This window comes from Glycine soja, chromosome 14 (genome assembly GCF_004193775.1).
Source record: "Glycine soja cultivar W05 chromosome 14, ASM419377v2, whole genome shotgun sequence".
NCBI classification, from domain to species: Eukaryota; Viridiplantae; Streptophyta; class Magnoliopsida; order Fabales; family Fabaceae; genus Glycine; species Glycine soja.
In genome coordinates, this window is record NC_041015.1 from 12,028,347 (window position 1) to 12,044,763 (window position 16,417).

General features: G+C 38.4%; 1 long non-coding RNA gene across 1 annotated transcript; it reads left to right on the plus strand.

Moving 5' to 3' along the window:
* The first annotated feature begins 5,478 nt into the window (after positions 1-5,478).
* On the plus strand, positions 5,479-12,062 carry LOC114383584. Its single transcript, XR_003660546.1, has 3 exons — positions 5,479-5,549; positions 7,209-7,264; positions 12,001-12,062. It is a non-coding gene; the product is annotated as an uncharacterized LOC114383584 (long non-coding RNA).
* Positions 12,063-16,417: the final 4,355 nt, after the last annotated feature.

The window sequence follows — 16,417 nt, forward strand, 5'->3', positions numbered from 1 at the left end:
AAAATGAATCGAAGTTAGTATATTTTTTAGCTCTTGTTCTGCTTATAGCATAACTTAATTTTAAAATACCTCCACATAAACAACATTCCTACTTCGTAGTCTGAGTGAGGTTTAACACATGTTTTTGTAATCCCCTCTACTATTTATTGATTTCTTTATTATAGTAAACAAAACCATATCTTAGACAGGAGTTCCAAGGTCCAGCATTTGTTAGAGCTACATTAGTATATTCCACTAAATGAGTATGTGCTACCATTTCATAAAACCCGGTACCAGAAGACTCGAGTACTTCACCATAATTTTTGCTCCTTTGACTGCTAAGTGCTTCTTTAAGTATATGCAAACTATTTCTTCCATTAACATGAGCACCTTCCATGTCTTCCAACTGCATGGTCAGCTCTGTTAATTTAAGAATTGTTGGAAACCCGTCTTCTTTAGTGTGAACCACTCGAAACTTCATAATAAGGATACACTCTGCTACCTGAAATGGTGTTGACTGTCCTTGGCAGGTAGAACTAATCCAAACCGGATAACAAAATCCACGGCTAGTGCTATGTAGGGTGAGTCATTCATTTCCAACTCACGATACCATTTATTACATTCTAGAAGTTGGAGTATATTTCACTGTGGTCGATACTAGCTTAAGTCAATTTCAAACTGATTTTCTGTGAAACTTTTTAAAAATCATATGACAGTCAATGCATAAGATGTTTGATACATAAACAATATTCACAAATAGGGTAAAACAATTAAACAAGACCCACAGAAGCATTAGAAGAGCTAGAAATAGTCCAAGGAACATTCAAAAATCTAGAAACAAAATGACTTGACATAGGCTTTCATTCATTTGTACAATCTTCCATCCTAGACAAAAATATCATTTTTCTACCAAAATTGCAGGTCAAGGTTGCTATGGTATAACATGCAGCAGAGCTTTGAAATGCACCTAATATTTAATAAAATATGGTAACATGCACATTTTCAGGAACGATTGGATGGTCTTGTAGAAAAAGGCTTCATATCATTGATTCTTCACCTTGGGGTCCATTAATAGGTGTTACATATAATAGAAAGTAACCTTCTAGACCTTCCTTTCCCTTTCCCTAACCCTCATCCTACCTAGAGAGGAATGGATTTTTTCTCAGTTCCTTGCCTTCACTGAAAATGAATTGATGAAAATTTAAATTTCCCCATTTTGCTACAGTAAAATAACTGTAAAGTGAAGATCTTATGTGATTATAGAATTTCTAGTGACTTTTTTTACCAACTCTCTGGATAACAGATAAAAAACTAATCTTTATAGAGGAAACCAAATAAAAAAATTGTGAAAAGACAAGCAAAAGTGAATGATAAAATCAATACTATTATTCATAAGCAACGCTAGATCCAAAAGAGGAAGAGAAATAAATACTTAAAACATTTGTTCCCATCCAATCCACTTCCTCAACAACTACATCATTACTGATTATGAAATATATTTTTAGATTGTGAGTGTTAACAAGTATATAGGGAAATAATTAGGATAATCTGATCTTCTATGGTAAAACCTTAGAGTCCACATAGATGTTTCTCAAAGATCTAATAATATCTCCTTGAGGAGAAAGTATGCATATGTTTAGTTTGTTTAATTTTACAAAAACAGTTTTTCAGTTATAGGTTCTCACTGCAGCATTTTTCATTATAAAATTTTGAGGAAAAATATAACATATTCCAAACATGCGCTAAGTCCAATAATCTTAATGTCTGAAATTTTTTTTATGATTAAAAGTTTAGTGTAATGGAAAACTCCCGCCATTCTAAAGGTTATGGCAGACTCTCCCCATTCTAAACCTTCTAGAATGTAATAAAGAGTATCTATGAATCCATGTATCTTACAACTAATAAACTTGTCAACAAGTGGAGAAGAAAATAAGAAAGGCAAAATGAAATGAACTTTACTCATAGGTTAAAATGAACTTATGTATTTGAGCTTTTGGAGAAGTAGGTACATTTAAGAGCTTCTAAACAAAAGTTTACATTTTTATTTCTTGTCCCATGAGTGCTTAGGGAGAAGTTTATCCAAGCATGGCCTATGTATTGCTTCTAAATTTTCTTTTCACAATTGTACTCTTACTTTGGGCTTACACAATTTGTATTGCTTGTAGGTAGTACTATTTAATTGTGTAACGAAGTTAAGGCTACCGAAGAGCTTCTTGTTCGTTGACTGAAGATACACTCATCTAATAATCACTGTCGTTACTACACCCAAAGTTTTTGTTACTAGCGTCTTTCGAGGTATGTATGTGATTTTCTCACTTATGTTGTTAATTATTACATTTGTTGTTGACATATCAGTATTGTTTAATATTACAATTTTCTGCATTGTGAGTGAACCATAGTTCCCCATTTGAGATTGAATACAATGATTAATACAAACTGTTTAGATTAATCATTGTATTCAATCTTGAATTGTCCATTTGGACAGTTTGGGAAGACTATTTTTTTACTTAATTCTTACTTATAGGTTAAGTATGTTGTGTTAATTTTGACAAAGTTTTGGTTTAGTGCATCTTCCTTCGTTCTCCGGGTGCATACATGATCGTGGTGAATTGATGTCACCGCTTTCATGTTGTGTACTTGGAGACCAAAGCAAAATGCTGCCAAAATTTCGTCAAATTTAACTTAAACTACATAACTTGTACGTATGAATCAAGTAAAAAATTGTCTTTCGAATGGGATAGGGCCACACCTTTTTATGAAAAAGAGAGGTTTTCATGCATATCGGATAATGTACCCCATATGACAGTACACCAAACATGGATCGAAGTTGGATGAAAGCAGCACGCATCAATAATGAGTATGAGAACGAGGTTGAACAATTCTTGCTATTTGTGCAACAAAATGCAGGAGAAATGGGTGGAAAATATTTGTGTCCATGTGTTAAATGTCTGAACGGGAGACGACAGTCATTGAATAACATTAGAGCACATCTTATATGTGACGGTATCAGTCCTACTTATACAAAATGGATATGGCATGGTGAGTTACCATAGATGTCAACAGTCCTTTCGACTGAGGCAATTCATGTACAAGTGGGAGATCATATAGAAGACATGCTACGCGATCTTGGGCAAGAAGGTTTTAGGCAAGCGCTTGCACCTTATTATGAAAAATTAGAAACTAATTCTAAGAAGCCATTGTATATGGGATGCACAACCTTCACATTATTGGGGGTGTTAGCTTTGGAGAACTTGAAGGCAAGATTTGGTTGGAGTGACAAAAGCTTCATTGAATTGCTTTTGTTATTGAAGAATATGCTTCCTGACGATAACACGTTACCCAAGAATCATTACGAGGCGAAGAAGATATTATGTCCTGCGGGTATGGAATACTAGAAAATACATGCAGTGATGACGGATGCAGTGATGATGCTACCACAAACAACCATCCTCTAGCAAAGGTGTGTTGGTATCTTCCAATAATACCAAGGTTTAAGCGATTGTTTGCTAATGCTGATGATGCAAAAAACCTAACATGGCATGCAGATAGTAGGAAAAATTATGGATTTCTCCGTAATCCGGCTAATTCTCAATGGAAGACAATTGATCAGTTGTATCCAAATTTTGGACAAGATCCCAAAAACCTAAGGCTTGGTCTTGCTTTCGATGGAATGAATCCTTTTGGTAACTTAAGCTCCAGCCGTAGTTCATGGCCTGTTTTGCTAATACAGCCTTCCTCCTTGGTTGTGCATCAAGCGAAAATACATTATGTTGTGTATGATGATAGCCGGTCCAAGATAGCCAGGAAATGACATTGATGTGTATCTTGCTCCCTTGATTGAAGACCTGACAAAATTATGGGTAGAAGGGGTTGATGTGTATGATGCGAATCTTCATCACAGCTTTAGGTTGCGTGCAATAATATTTTGCACCATTAACGGCTTTCCAACTTATGGGAATTTGAGTGGATATGTGAGAAAGACACAAGTTACATCCAACTAAAGCATGGAAAGAAGACAATGTATACAAGGCATCGTAGATTTGTAAAACCTTATCACCCGTATCGGCGAATAAAGAAGGCATTTAATGGGACATTAGAGATTGATAGTGCACTAAAACCGTTGTCTGTACACGAAGTTTTTGATCGCGTGAAGAACATCTTAACTATATTTGGGAAGACACAAAAAAAGGATGGGACCGAGAAGAACATTTGGAAAAAAAGGTCAATAATCTTTTATCTTCTTTACTGGTGCGATCTACATGTGCGACATTGTCTGGATGTAATGCATGTCGAGAAAAATGTGTGTGATAGTTTAATTGGCACCCTTTTGAACATTAAAGGCAAGAAAAAAGATGGTTTTAAATGTCGTCAAGATTTGGTAGACATGGGTATATGACAGCAACTGCATCTAGTATCACAAGGTCATCGAATGTATTTACCCCCAACATGTCACACAATGTCGACGAAAGAGGAAAAAAAGATTTTGTCATTATCTAAAAAATGTTAAAGTCCCACAAGGATACTCTTCAAATATCAAGAGTCTTGTATCCGTTAAAGATCTAAAGTTGGTTGGATTGAAGTCTCATGATTATCACATTTTAATGCAACAACTGTTGCATGTAGCCATTTGCAGTATTTTTCCTGAAAAAGTTAAGGTTGCCATAACTCGGTTGTGTTTTTTCTTCAATGCGATCTGCAACAAAGTCATTGACCCTCAACAGTTGGATGATTTGGAAAATGAGGCTTCCATTATCATCTATCAGTTGGAGATGTATTTCCACCATCATTTTTTGACATTAGGATTCACTTTGTTGTCCATCTTGTACGTGAGATACAGTTGTGTCACTACTAAAAAAACAGCTTTCTACATCGCCCAATTAACATCGGTTATAGCTAAAACCGATGTTAACGAAAGTGCGGTGGCATTTTTGTAAATAAGTAGACTTAGTTAACATCGATTTTTCCAAAACCGATGTTAACTACTCCATAGTAACATCGGTTATTAACCGATGTTACTATGGAGTAGTTAACATCGGTTTTGGAAAAACCGATGTTACTATGCCATTGTTAACATTGGTTTTGTAAAAACTGATGTTATCGAGTCGATGTTAACATCGGTTTTATTATAACCAATGTTACATAGCTGATGTTAACATCGGTTAGTTTTAAAAAACCGATGTTGTTATCATTATAAATTAAACTTCTGAAATTGCACAACCCGCGCTTGAACCCTATCGTTCTTCTTCTTTCTCCTTGCGCTTGAACCCTATCGTTCTTCTTCTTTCTCCTTGTGTCAAAGTCGCCTACGCTTCCGTGACTGCAACCACATTGTGGAGATCGAGTTTGTGGAGATCGTCTTTGGCACTTACCCATTGAGGTACGTCCTTTCGTTTTAACATTAGGTGTTCGTCGTTTTAACATTAGGGGTTCGTCGTTTTAACCCTGGGCTTTATTGTTGTTTCTCCTTCTGCCTTAGTTCGTGTTTGTCGCAAACTGGGTTGCGCTTCCGTGACTGCAACCACATTGTCGAGTTCGCGTTTGTGGAGTTCGTGTCTGCGCTTCCATCGAAGGTATGTCTCTGTTGTATGTTAATGATGAAAATCCATTGTTCAATGGTGTGTCTTTGTTGTGATGTTTCGAAACCCTAGTCAGGCACAAAGGGTTAATCGTAACTGAATGTGTAGTGATTTAGGACCATATGTAACTGCCTTAAGCAGTTATTGCAGAATAAATTATGGAGTAACAGCAGGGGGGTTAGGCAGTTTTTAGTGGGTTTTCAGGAAGGGAGACATGAGGCTGTCAAATTTACATAGAGGGTTTCAGGGACAAAGCTTCTTTTTTTTTTGCACGGCAAGAATCAATATATTATATATAAAGATCAGTATTAGGTGTACTGAAAATAAGATAGGAATACAAGGCAAAAAGAGCCTAAACCCCACTAGGGAGAAACGGTAGATAGGACAACATACAAAGCAAACCCAACCCCTTTAAGAAAAAGCCTCCTTCAGATTAGTTGACCAGAAATTAAAATGCGATTGGAAACCCTTCTCCACACACTTGAGCTAGGACCAGGTGTGGAATAGAGCCTCATCCATGACCTTTTCTGGATTAAAAGGCTGATTATTGAAAATCATGCCATTTCTGTGATGCCAAATGGACACTGACAAAGCTATCCAGAGAAATTCCCATCTCTTGACTATGTAGGTTGGCCTATTCCACTGAGAGAATTGCAGAAAATGATTCTTTGGGTCAGTGGGGAAGGGACCCACTTTATTAACCCATCTCATAGGCTCCCACCAGAGACTCCTAGTCTTGGAGCAGTTGAAAAAAAGATGATTGACAAATTCTTCTTCAAGGTCACATAAGGGGCAACTATATGTATGCAATGACACTTGCCTCCTTCTAAGATTATCCCTAGTAGGGAGCCTGTTCTTGAATAATCTCCATGAAAAAGCACTAGCTCTTGGGGGAATTTTCAGACTCCACATGATGTTAAGAACCCTGTCCTCAATAGCACTAGCATGACCCTCCTGCAGCACTTTGTAAGCAGACTTTGTGGAATATAGGCCATTAGGATCAGACTTCCAACAAAGGAAATCCCTGCTGGAGTGATTGATGTTGCCTGACTCAATGTCAGCTATAAAATCAGCTACCATGTCAATTTCATGGTAAAAAAAGTTCCTTCTCCAGGTTAGCTTCCATTCCCATCTCTCTTCCACAAAATTCCCCATAGAATTAATTGAGGAGGTCTGCTGATTGCTTATTAAAAATAGAGTGGGATTAATTGAAGGGGCACATTCCGAGGCAACATTACAGTCAGCCCATAAATACTGACATATCCTCCTATCAATGGCTTCGATTTTTGTTTCTTGGATACATAGAACATCAAGATTGTTGGTCAAGGTCATTTTTCTGATGGCTGACCACTTGACACCACTACCCAACCCTCTAGAGTTAAAGGATAAAATATTCATGAGTCAATATTGTCCTTTCCCAACACAGCTGTTAAATCTGCTGTATGTTCACTAGCAACCTTATCAGTCTCAGGGACAAAGCTTTGATTTACACAGAGGGTTTCAGGGACAAAGCTTTGATTTACATATTGAATTTCATCCAAATTTTTGACAAGTCATTGTTACTTCCATGAATATTGATATTGTATCATGCTTAATTATATGCATTTGCTTATTCTGATCATTGTGTGTTGTGTGATTATTTCTTCCATGCAGGTACATGATTCCTATTTGTTGTGAGAGTGAAATGATGGGCAGCAGCACCAACTGAGGTGAGTTTATATTTCCTTTTTTTTGTCTTTATCTTTGTTAGTTTGTTATATAGTTTTTATTTTATATTTTTGAGTTTTAAATGTGTAAAAAATAGAAATAGAAAGGTCTGGTGATTGCTTAGGAATTCCTTGCTGTTTCATGGCATTCCTTTTGAACCTCAAAAGGTGCTTATGATGGCCTTTGGTTAAATTTCTAATTATATGTATTGGGGTCCTTGTGCTGGGTTATTGTTGGGTTTGTTTTGCTTTTTGGAAGGTGGCACTTTTGTGTCTTGTATCTTTTATTTTCAGTACCTGTGGTACTGTTCTGTTTAATAATTTTTTTTTGAACTGCAAAGATAATTTATATTGATAATTAGAAGTACCAGTGGTACTACAGATTACAAAGACACATTTTTTTTTGCACAGCAAAAATCAATATATTATATATGAAATTCAGTACTAGGTGTACTGAAGATACAAAGTTAAAAAGCAAGACAATTACAGTCTGCATCCCATTAGGAGAGACCGAATATAGCCCACAAAAATACAAACCCATCCCCTCTAAGAAAGAACATCCTTTAGATTGGTTGACCAGAAATTAAAGTGCATTTGGAAGTCCTTCTCCATGATAACTTCCATTCCCACCTACCCTCCACAAAATCTCCCATATAATTGATTGATGAATTCTGCTGTTTACTTATTAAATATAACTGGGGATATTTTCCTTGGAGAGTACAGTTGTCCTCCATCCATTTATGCTTCCAGAAATTGATGCTGGACCCCCTTCCCACTCTCCATTTTAAATTATCAGTTAAGCATTCATTGTGATGTTGCTGGAAGATACTCTTCAAATCCTGCCACTATTGGGAAGTGAAATTCCTCCTTCCACCACAAATCAACTCCTTCCACCCACCATACTTAGAGATTAAAATTCTAGACCAAGGCTGGTCTTGATTGTTAGCCAGCTGCCACCCCCATTTGCCAAGTAAAGCCGCATTAATTTTATTTTTTTTGAAAAGCAAAAGATAATTTATATATTAATCATAATAGGACACAGCAGCACCAGAAGTACTACTGGTGATTTACATAGATGCAGTGCATCTAAAACCGCCCACCATTACAGGATTAGAACAACAAAACCCCCGACAAATACAAGAGAACCTAATTTAGGCAAAGAAGTCTCCAAGATTAGACGACCAATAGTTAAAGGAAGTGCATAAATTTTTGTCCCTAGACTTCAACCATGACCACAAAAGGAATAAAGCATCCTCCATGACTTTTGGTGTTTCAAATCTTTTGCCTTGGAATATGAGGAGATTCCTATTCTTCCATATTGAGCTTGTTAAAGCAATCCACCATCTGTGCCATCTGTTTTGATTCTTCCCAGCACCAAAGCCATCACAGAATTGAGTGTAATGAGCTGTTGGAGAAGCTGCTAGGGGTCCAACCACTCGCTTCCACCTCATTGATTCCCACCAAAGACCATTAGTCAATTTACAGTGAAAAAATAGATGCCCAGCTTCCTCTTGATGAGATCCACATAAGGGGCAATGCTGCTCCTGAATGGGGACATTTCTTCTTAGGAGATTATGTCTAGTGGGTAATCTATTTTTGATAAGTCTCCAAGCGAAAATCGCAGCTCTTGAAGGGATGTTAAGCCTCCAAATTGTCTTGTATATATTGGCCTGAGGATGATTGCTGTTAGCAGTGATTATCAATCTATAAGCTGACCTAGTTGAGTATAAACTTGAAGGTTCAGCTGTCCATCTCAAGGTGTCCTTCATTTGAGGTTGAATGCGAACGTTACTAATGATTTCCATAAAAGCCACAACTGCACCCTGTTCATGATCAAATAAGTTCTTTCTCCATTTTAAATCCCAGCACCAATGACCATGAGACATGATACCCATATTGGAGATAGAACTGGTCTGCTGTTTACTGATGAGAAACAACTGATTAAACTGCTGCTCAAGGTTTGAATCAACCCCAAGCCATTTATCCTTCCAGACTATGCTTCCATCCCCTACCTTCCAAACCAGATGCTGATGAATAGGGCTAAATTCAGGTTGCTTACTTACTTTTCGAATATCCTTCCACCAATGAGAGTGCCAAGGTGTATCACTGCCATTGTTAAGATCTGCCCAGCCACCATATTTTGAGATAAGAATTCTAGCCCACAGCTGATCTTGAGTAGAGGCTAAAGCCCATAACCATCTACCCAACAAGGCAGCATTAAAACTAAAGATATCCTTAATCCCAAGACCCCCCAACTCCTTTGGAAGGCAGATATCTTTCCATTTCACCCAGGCGATTTTGGTGAGGTCTTGATAGCCCCCCCACAGAAAATTCCTTTGTAAGGATCTCACTTTATGAGCTACTTTTTGAGGAATTCTAAAAAAAGACAGTAAAAAAATTGGTAGAGCAGTTAACACTGAATTTATCAATGTGACCTTCGCTGCCATTGATGGAGCTCTCTGCTTCCACTTAGACAGCTTTGATTCAAATTTTTTAATGAAAGGTTCCCACACCAAGCAGCTAGAAGACTTAGCCCCTAGAGGAATCCCCATGAACTGAAAGGGAATCTCCATCTGCCTACACTTGAGAAAGTGAGTTGCATCAAGAACCCAATTGGTATCAGCACCAAAAATTCCCACACTGCTCTTGGAAAAATTAATCTTCAACCCAGATACCATTTCAAAGCCTCTAAGCATTGCCTTCATGACAAACACATTATCCCATGAAGCTTCTCCCACAAAGACAGTATCATCTGCATATTGCAGAATGTTTACTGGCACCTTCTGCTTTCCTACTAAATAACTGTTGTACAGACCTTTGGACAGAGCTGTCCTCATCATGCCAGTCAAGCCTTCAGCCACAATATTGAAAAGGAAAGGGGCTAAGGGGTCCCCTTGCCTCAAACCTCTAGTGGGGGCAAATTCATTTGAGGGGCTGCCATTTATGATAATGGATATAGAAGCTGATTGATTGCAAGCATTGATCCATTTCCTCCATATAGGACAGAACCCCATTCTGACCATCATATAATCCAGAAAGTTCCATGAAACAGAGTCATAAGCCTTTGCAAAGTCCACCTTAAACACCAAAGCTGGTTTCTTACTTTTTTTAGCTTCCTCTATTGCTTCATTGAGAATCAAAGTTCCATGAAGGATGTGTCTATCCTTTATGAAAGTTGTTTGTCTCTCATCAATGAGTCCAGGCAATAATTTTCTTAACCTATTGGCCAGTAATTTAGCAATGATCTTATACATACAGCCAATGAGGGAGATGGGCCTATAGTCATCAAAAGACTATGGGTGATTGATTTTAGGAATTAAAGCCAAGAAGGATGCATTACTACCCTTAGGAAATCTTCCATTGACATGAAACTCATCTACAAACCTCCTGAAATCTGGTTTGAAAATCTCCCAAAACTCTTTGATGAAGTTAAAATTGAAGCCATCCGGCCCAGGACATTTATCTCCACTGCAACTCCACACAGCCTCCCTAAGATCAAGATCTAAAAATGGGGCAATCAACTCCTTCCTCAAGAATCTGGCAGAAAAGAAGCTTACAGCTTGATCCTTAATCAATTTTGGGTTCTGAACCCATGTGCCTTCAATGAACATACCTTGAATTGCATTGTAGTGTCTTCTGAAGTTGATAGATTTATGGAAAAAGGTCGTGTTATTATCACCTTCCCTGAGCCATCTGATCCTTGATTTTTGTCTCAAGATTGATTCATGAGCAAAAGAAATCTCCCACAATTCCTGCTGAATGGACTTCATGATCTGCACTTCATCATCCCCCAAGGGTCTGTCCTGGGCTGAAATATCAATTTGATGCAACTGCTGCTTCAAAAGATAAGTCTTTAATCATCCCCCAAGGGTCTGTCCTGCGCATTAAATAAAGAAAAGTCTTTAATCCCTAGACCCCCTTTGTTCTTAGGAAGATAAACTTTGTCCCACTTCACCCAAGGAATCTTGCTGGCCTCTTGGTGACTTCCCCACAGAAAATTTCTCTGGATGGAGACAATTTTTTGCACCACTTTTTTGGGGATCCTAAAGAAGGATAGAAGGTAGATAGGTAAGGCTGAGAGGACAGAATTAATAAGAGTGATTCTGCCCCCCATTGATAGAGTTCTTTGCTTCCATTTTGCAAGTTTGACTTCAAACTTCCTTACAATAGGCTGCCACACGATCCAGCTCTTAGAGGACACCCTAACTGGAATTCCAAGATAAGTAAAAGGAAATTCCAAAGTACTGCAATTAAGGAATTGGGCAGCTTCCCTGCACCAACTTGCTGGTTTACCCAAACAACCAAAGTGGCTTTTAGAGTAATTTATCTTGAATCCACTCACCATCCATGAAAATACCTGGAATAGCATTTTTTCTTCTTCTACGATTGATCAATCTATGAAAATAAGTAGAGTTGATGTCCCCTTCTTTTAGCCACTTAATTCTAGCCTTTTGTCTCAACATAGATTCATATGCATAAGCTGCCTCCCACAATTGAACTTGAAGAGATTTCTTAAGAGTGACTTCCACTTGGGATAGAGGTCTGTCATTTAGATTCATATGATATGTATTCTTAAAAAATGGTCAATGAGCTGTTTGATAGAATGACTGAAAAAGGTTTTAAATACACTCTCAGTATAATGTCTTTTGAGAGTCAATTTATCACCATGAAGTGAGAGTCATATTGTTGATAAAAGGCTTTAAATACACTGTGGCTAATTTCTGTATGGTTTTTTTTAGGGCTATCATTTACTACTGCTAATTGGCATTGCTGCGGAAGCGCTTTGATTATATCTTTGAAGCCTCAAAGTCAGGTATTTATATCTTTGATTCAAAAACTGATTTGAAATTGTTGTTGTATGCATTACTGGTATATTTGTAACTTATGCTATGCCTGTCTACATGACCTTTGTTTCATTGGACTGATATCTTTGAAGTATTTACTGTGATTTAAACTCTCATAACTTGTTCATTGTTAGTGTTGAATGTTTTTGTAATTTTATCTGCTGCCCTTCTCTATATATATGTTGTGAATGCCACTGCCCTTCTCTCTCTCTTGTATTATCTTTTTTTTTATCAACAAAATTATAATTTGTATTAATAACTGTGAGTACCAGAGGTATTAAATATACAAGGTAGAAACCAGCAGACTAGCAGAAGCATAGGTCCTACGAATCAGGTGCCAATCTAAATTTTTTTTTGGAAGGCAAAATATATATATTATTAATAGGTAAACTAGTACCAGTGGTACCAGAAATAAAAGTTACAAAGCACCAGAGTGCTGCCCTCCAACCAATAACCCACCCTAATACAACAGAATTAAGAAAGCCCAGCAGAATATCCAAAGGAATTCGAAATATTTGAAGACCAATGATTTAAGCTAATATTGAAATCTTTATCTTTAGCCTTGAACCAGGACCAAACTAGGTATATAGCATGATCCATAACTTTATATGGATCAAAAGGTCTTCCTTGGAAAATCAGGTTGTTTCTATGGTGCCAGATAGAACTAGTCAAGGCACTCCACCATCCACCCCTTTTGTCCTGATATACAGGGTTCCCAAAGCCTTCACAGAATTGAGTAAAGTGGCACTTTGGGTGACTTGGAAGGGGGCCTACTACCCGGATCCATCTCATGGATTCCCACCACAAACCTTTTGTCAGATTACAGTTGAAGAATAGGTGGCCCACATCCTCCTGTGCATTACCACACAAAGGGCAGTTTTGATCTTGGATAGTAATGTTTCTTCTTAGGAGATTGTCCTTGGTAGGTAGTCTGTTTTTAAGGAGTCTCCAACAGAAAACTGCTACCCGAGGGGGAATTTTCAACTTCCAGATTATGCCATATATCTTCCCATATGAGTTTGCTGTACTGGGTTTAGTGTAGAACTTGTAAGCTGATTTAGTAGTGTAATGCCCGTGGGGTTCAGCTAGCCACACCATAGAATCCTTACTATGCCTCTGGATAGGAATGAAGCTTATTTCCTCCATAAACTGCACAGCTATATCATTTTCATGATCAAATAGATTCCTCCTCCACCTGAGATCCCACTCCCAGCTATCATTATTAAAGTTACCCATGCTAGAGATGAGGGAACTTTGCTGTCTACTAATCCGAAAAAGTTGATTATATTTCTGCTCAAGAGTGTAGTCTGTCCCTAGCCACTTATCTGTCCAAAATTTGATTCTTTCCCCACTCCCAACCTTCCAGGTCAAATGCTGATTGAAAATATTAGGATCCGACTGATGATATAGCTTTCTAATATCCCTCCACCAATGGGAATGACCCCTCTTGTTAGAGCCAAGCTGGAATTATGACCAATCCCCATATTTAGAATTTAGGACTCTTACCCAAAGCTGCTACCCTAATCAAAAAATGTTGTTGATAAATTACTAGCCCAATAGTTGTAGGGCTGGGCAAAGCCTTTCTCTAGCTGTCTTGTCCGCAAATTCCCTTTTTTTTTGCTCAGCAAAATTAGATATTATATATATTGAAAACTACCAGTGGTACTAAGATTACATTGGTAGATATAAATGTGCATTTGGTTGCTGTTTTATAACAGAACCACTTACAACAAGCTAATTGATACATAGATTGTGAATCCTCTACAGCCTATTTACTAAACACTTCCTTTAGGTTGGAGGACCACTGATTAAAATGTGTTCCAAAGTCTGTCCCCATATTTCTAAATGGGCAGGCTCCTCCTCTACATCTCCACAAAATGGGCACTGTACCTCATTTAATTATCACAACCTGCCGCCTTCTAAGATTCATCCTAGTTGGAAGTCTGCCCCTAATTAGCCTCCAAGCAAAAACCAGTGATTTACTTGGTATTTTGAGCTTCCAAATGTCCACAAAGTCAAAATTCTGATTAGCTCCCATCTGTGCTTCCCATATCAAGTCATATCCGCTTTTTGTTGAGTAGTATCCAGTTTGATCATGCTTCCAGCTGCACCTATCCTCCCTATTTGGCTGAATCTGCTGCTGTGATAGTTCTCCAAGGAAATTATCTGCCATTTGAATTTCACTATCAAAAAGAGCCGTCCTCCAAGATAGCTTCCACTCCCATCCGCCGTTGCTGTTATTCCCCATATTCATAATGATTTGTTTCTGTTGATCAGAAATTCGGTACAGCCTTGGTTATTTGTCCATTAATGGTATAGCATTTTGTGTCCAAGGGTCCTCCCAAAATCTTAACTTCTCCCCACCTCCCACCTTCCAATTTCTTTCCGTTTTGACTACCTAGTTCTGCTGTTGCTGCTGACTTGATAGCAGGTCCCTCCACCAAATAGAGTCTTGGCTTCCTCTAATGCCTTCCTCCAATGCCCTCTAGCCTCCATACTTTGAGACTATGAACTCTTCAGATTATCAACCCCTTCCATTTGCTGCAAGAGTTCCAATATGCTTCCAGCTTTTATCTTAGCTCTATCAGTTCCATTTTCTGACAACTCCTGCAGTGCTGCTTCTGCACCATGTTCTTTCGCTAGTTTTAATTGCAGTGGATCTCCGGTGCATAGTGACCACAAGACAGCAGCAACATTCTCTCGATTGCGTGGAGAACCGGTTCGTATAACCTCAACAACAATATGAATTGGCTTGGTTCTTCAACACAAGTGTCTGCTGTCCTGTATGCAAAGGACAGCAGCAGCAGCATCCTGTATGTAGCAGCAGTAGCATCCTGTATGCAGCAGCAGCATCCTGTATGCACAAGTGTCTACTGTGTCTTAGGGCAGGTTCTTCAACACACACACACACACACACAGAAACACACCCACACACAGAAACAACCCACACACAGAAACACATACACACAGAAACACATACACAGAAACACACACACACAAAAACAAACACACATAGCCACACACACACACACACACAAAAACACACACACATACATAGAAACACACACACACATACACACACACACACAGACAGAAACACAGACACACACACACACACAGCCACAGCCACACATACACACAGAAACACGCATACACACATAGACAGACAGACAGACACACACACACACACACACACACACACACAGCCATACACACACACACACAGACACAGAAACACACACACACACACACACACACTCACACACACACACACACAGAAACACACACACATAGAAACACACACACACACACAGCTAGAAACCCACACACACATACAACCATACACACACACACACACAGAAACACACACACACACACACATACACAGAAACACACACACACACACACACACACACACACACACACACAGCCAGAAACCCACACACACACACAGCCATACACACACACACACACACAGACCCTCATTAGCCCTGTCAGTCCTTCAGCCACTAAGTGAAAGAGTAATGGAGCCAAAGGGTCTCCTTGTCTCAACCCTCATGATACACACAGATCCTCATAATACGCACACACACACACATATACCCAACTACAATATTAAACCATAAGCACCCTTCAAACCCAGCATTTGAAATTAGTTACATAAACAACTGTTGATGTCTATATTTGTCTGTAATTGAATTTGACCTTTTGTATGTTCTTGTATGTGATCAGTGTAATTTGCTATATAAACAATTGTTGTTCATGCTGAGTGAACCTTAGATTCCCGTTTGAGACTGAATGCAATGACTCTTGCGGACAATTTGCATTAGCCATTGTATTTAGTCTTGAATTGTCCGTTTGGACAGTTTGGGGAGACTGGTATTTTTATGTTACATTCATTCGTGAAGGTTATTATTATTTTCATTAATTTGATTAAATTTCGGTTCACTGCATTTCAAGTTGTTCTCCGAGTGCATACTTGATTATCGGGAAATTCATTTGACCGATGTCATGTCCTGTTCTTGGAGACCAATGCGAAATGCTGCCGAAATTTAGCCAAATTTTTGTAAATAATGGTAACCTTAACGATTGAAGCTAACATAAAAGACAGTTTTCCTAAATGGGATAGGCCCAAACCTATAAATAAAAAAGTGAGATTTTCATGCATGGAATTGCGTAGATGGATCGAAGTTGGATGAATGAAAGTCGCATGAGCCCAGAATATGAGGATGGCGTCGAACAATTCTTGCAATTCGCTTCAGAAAGAGGTCGACTGAATGAAGAAGGAAAATATTATTGTCCTTGCATCAAC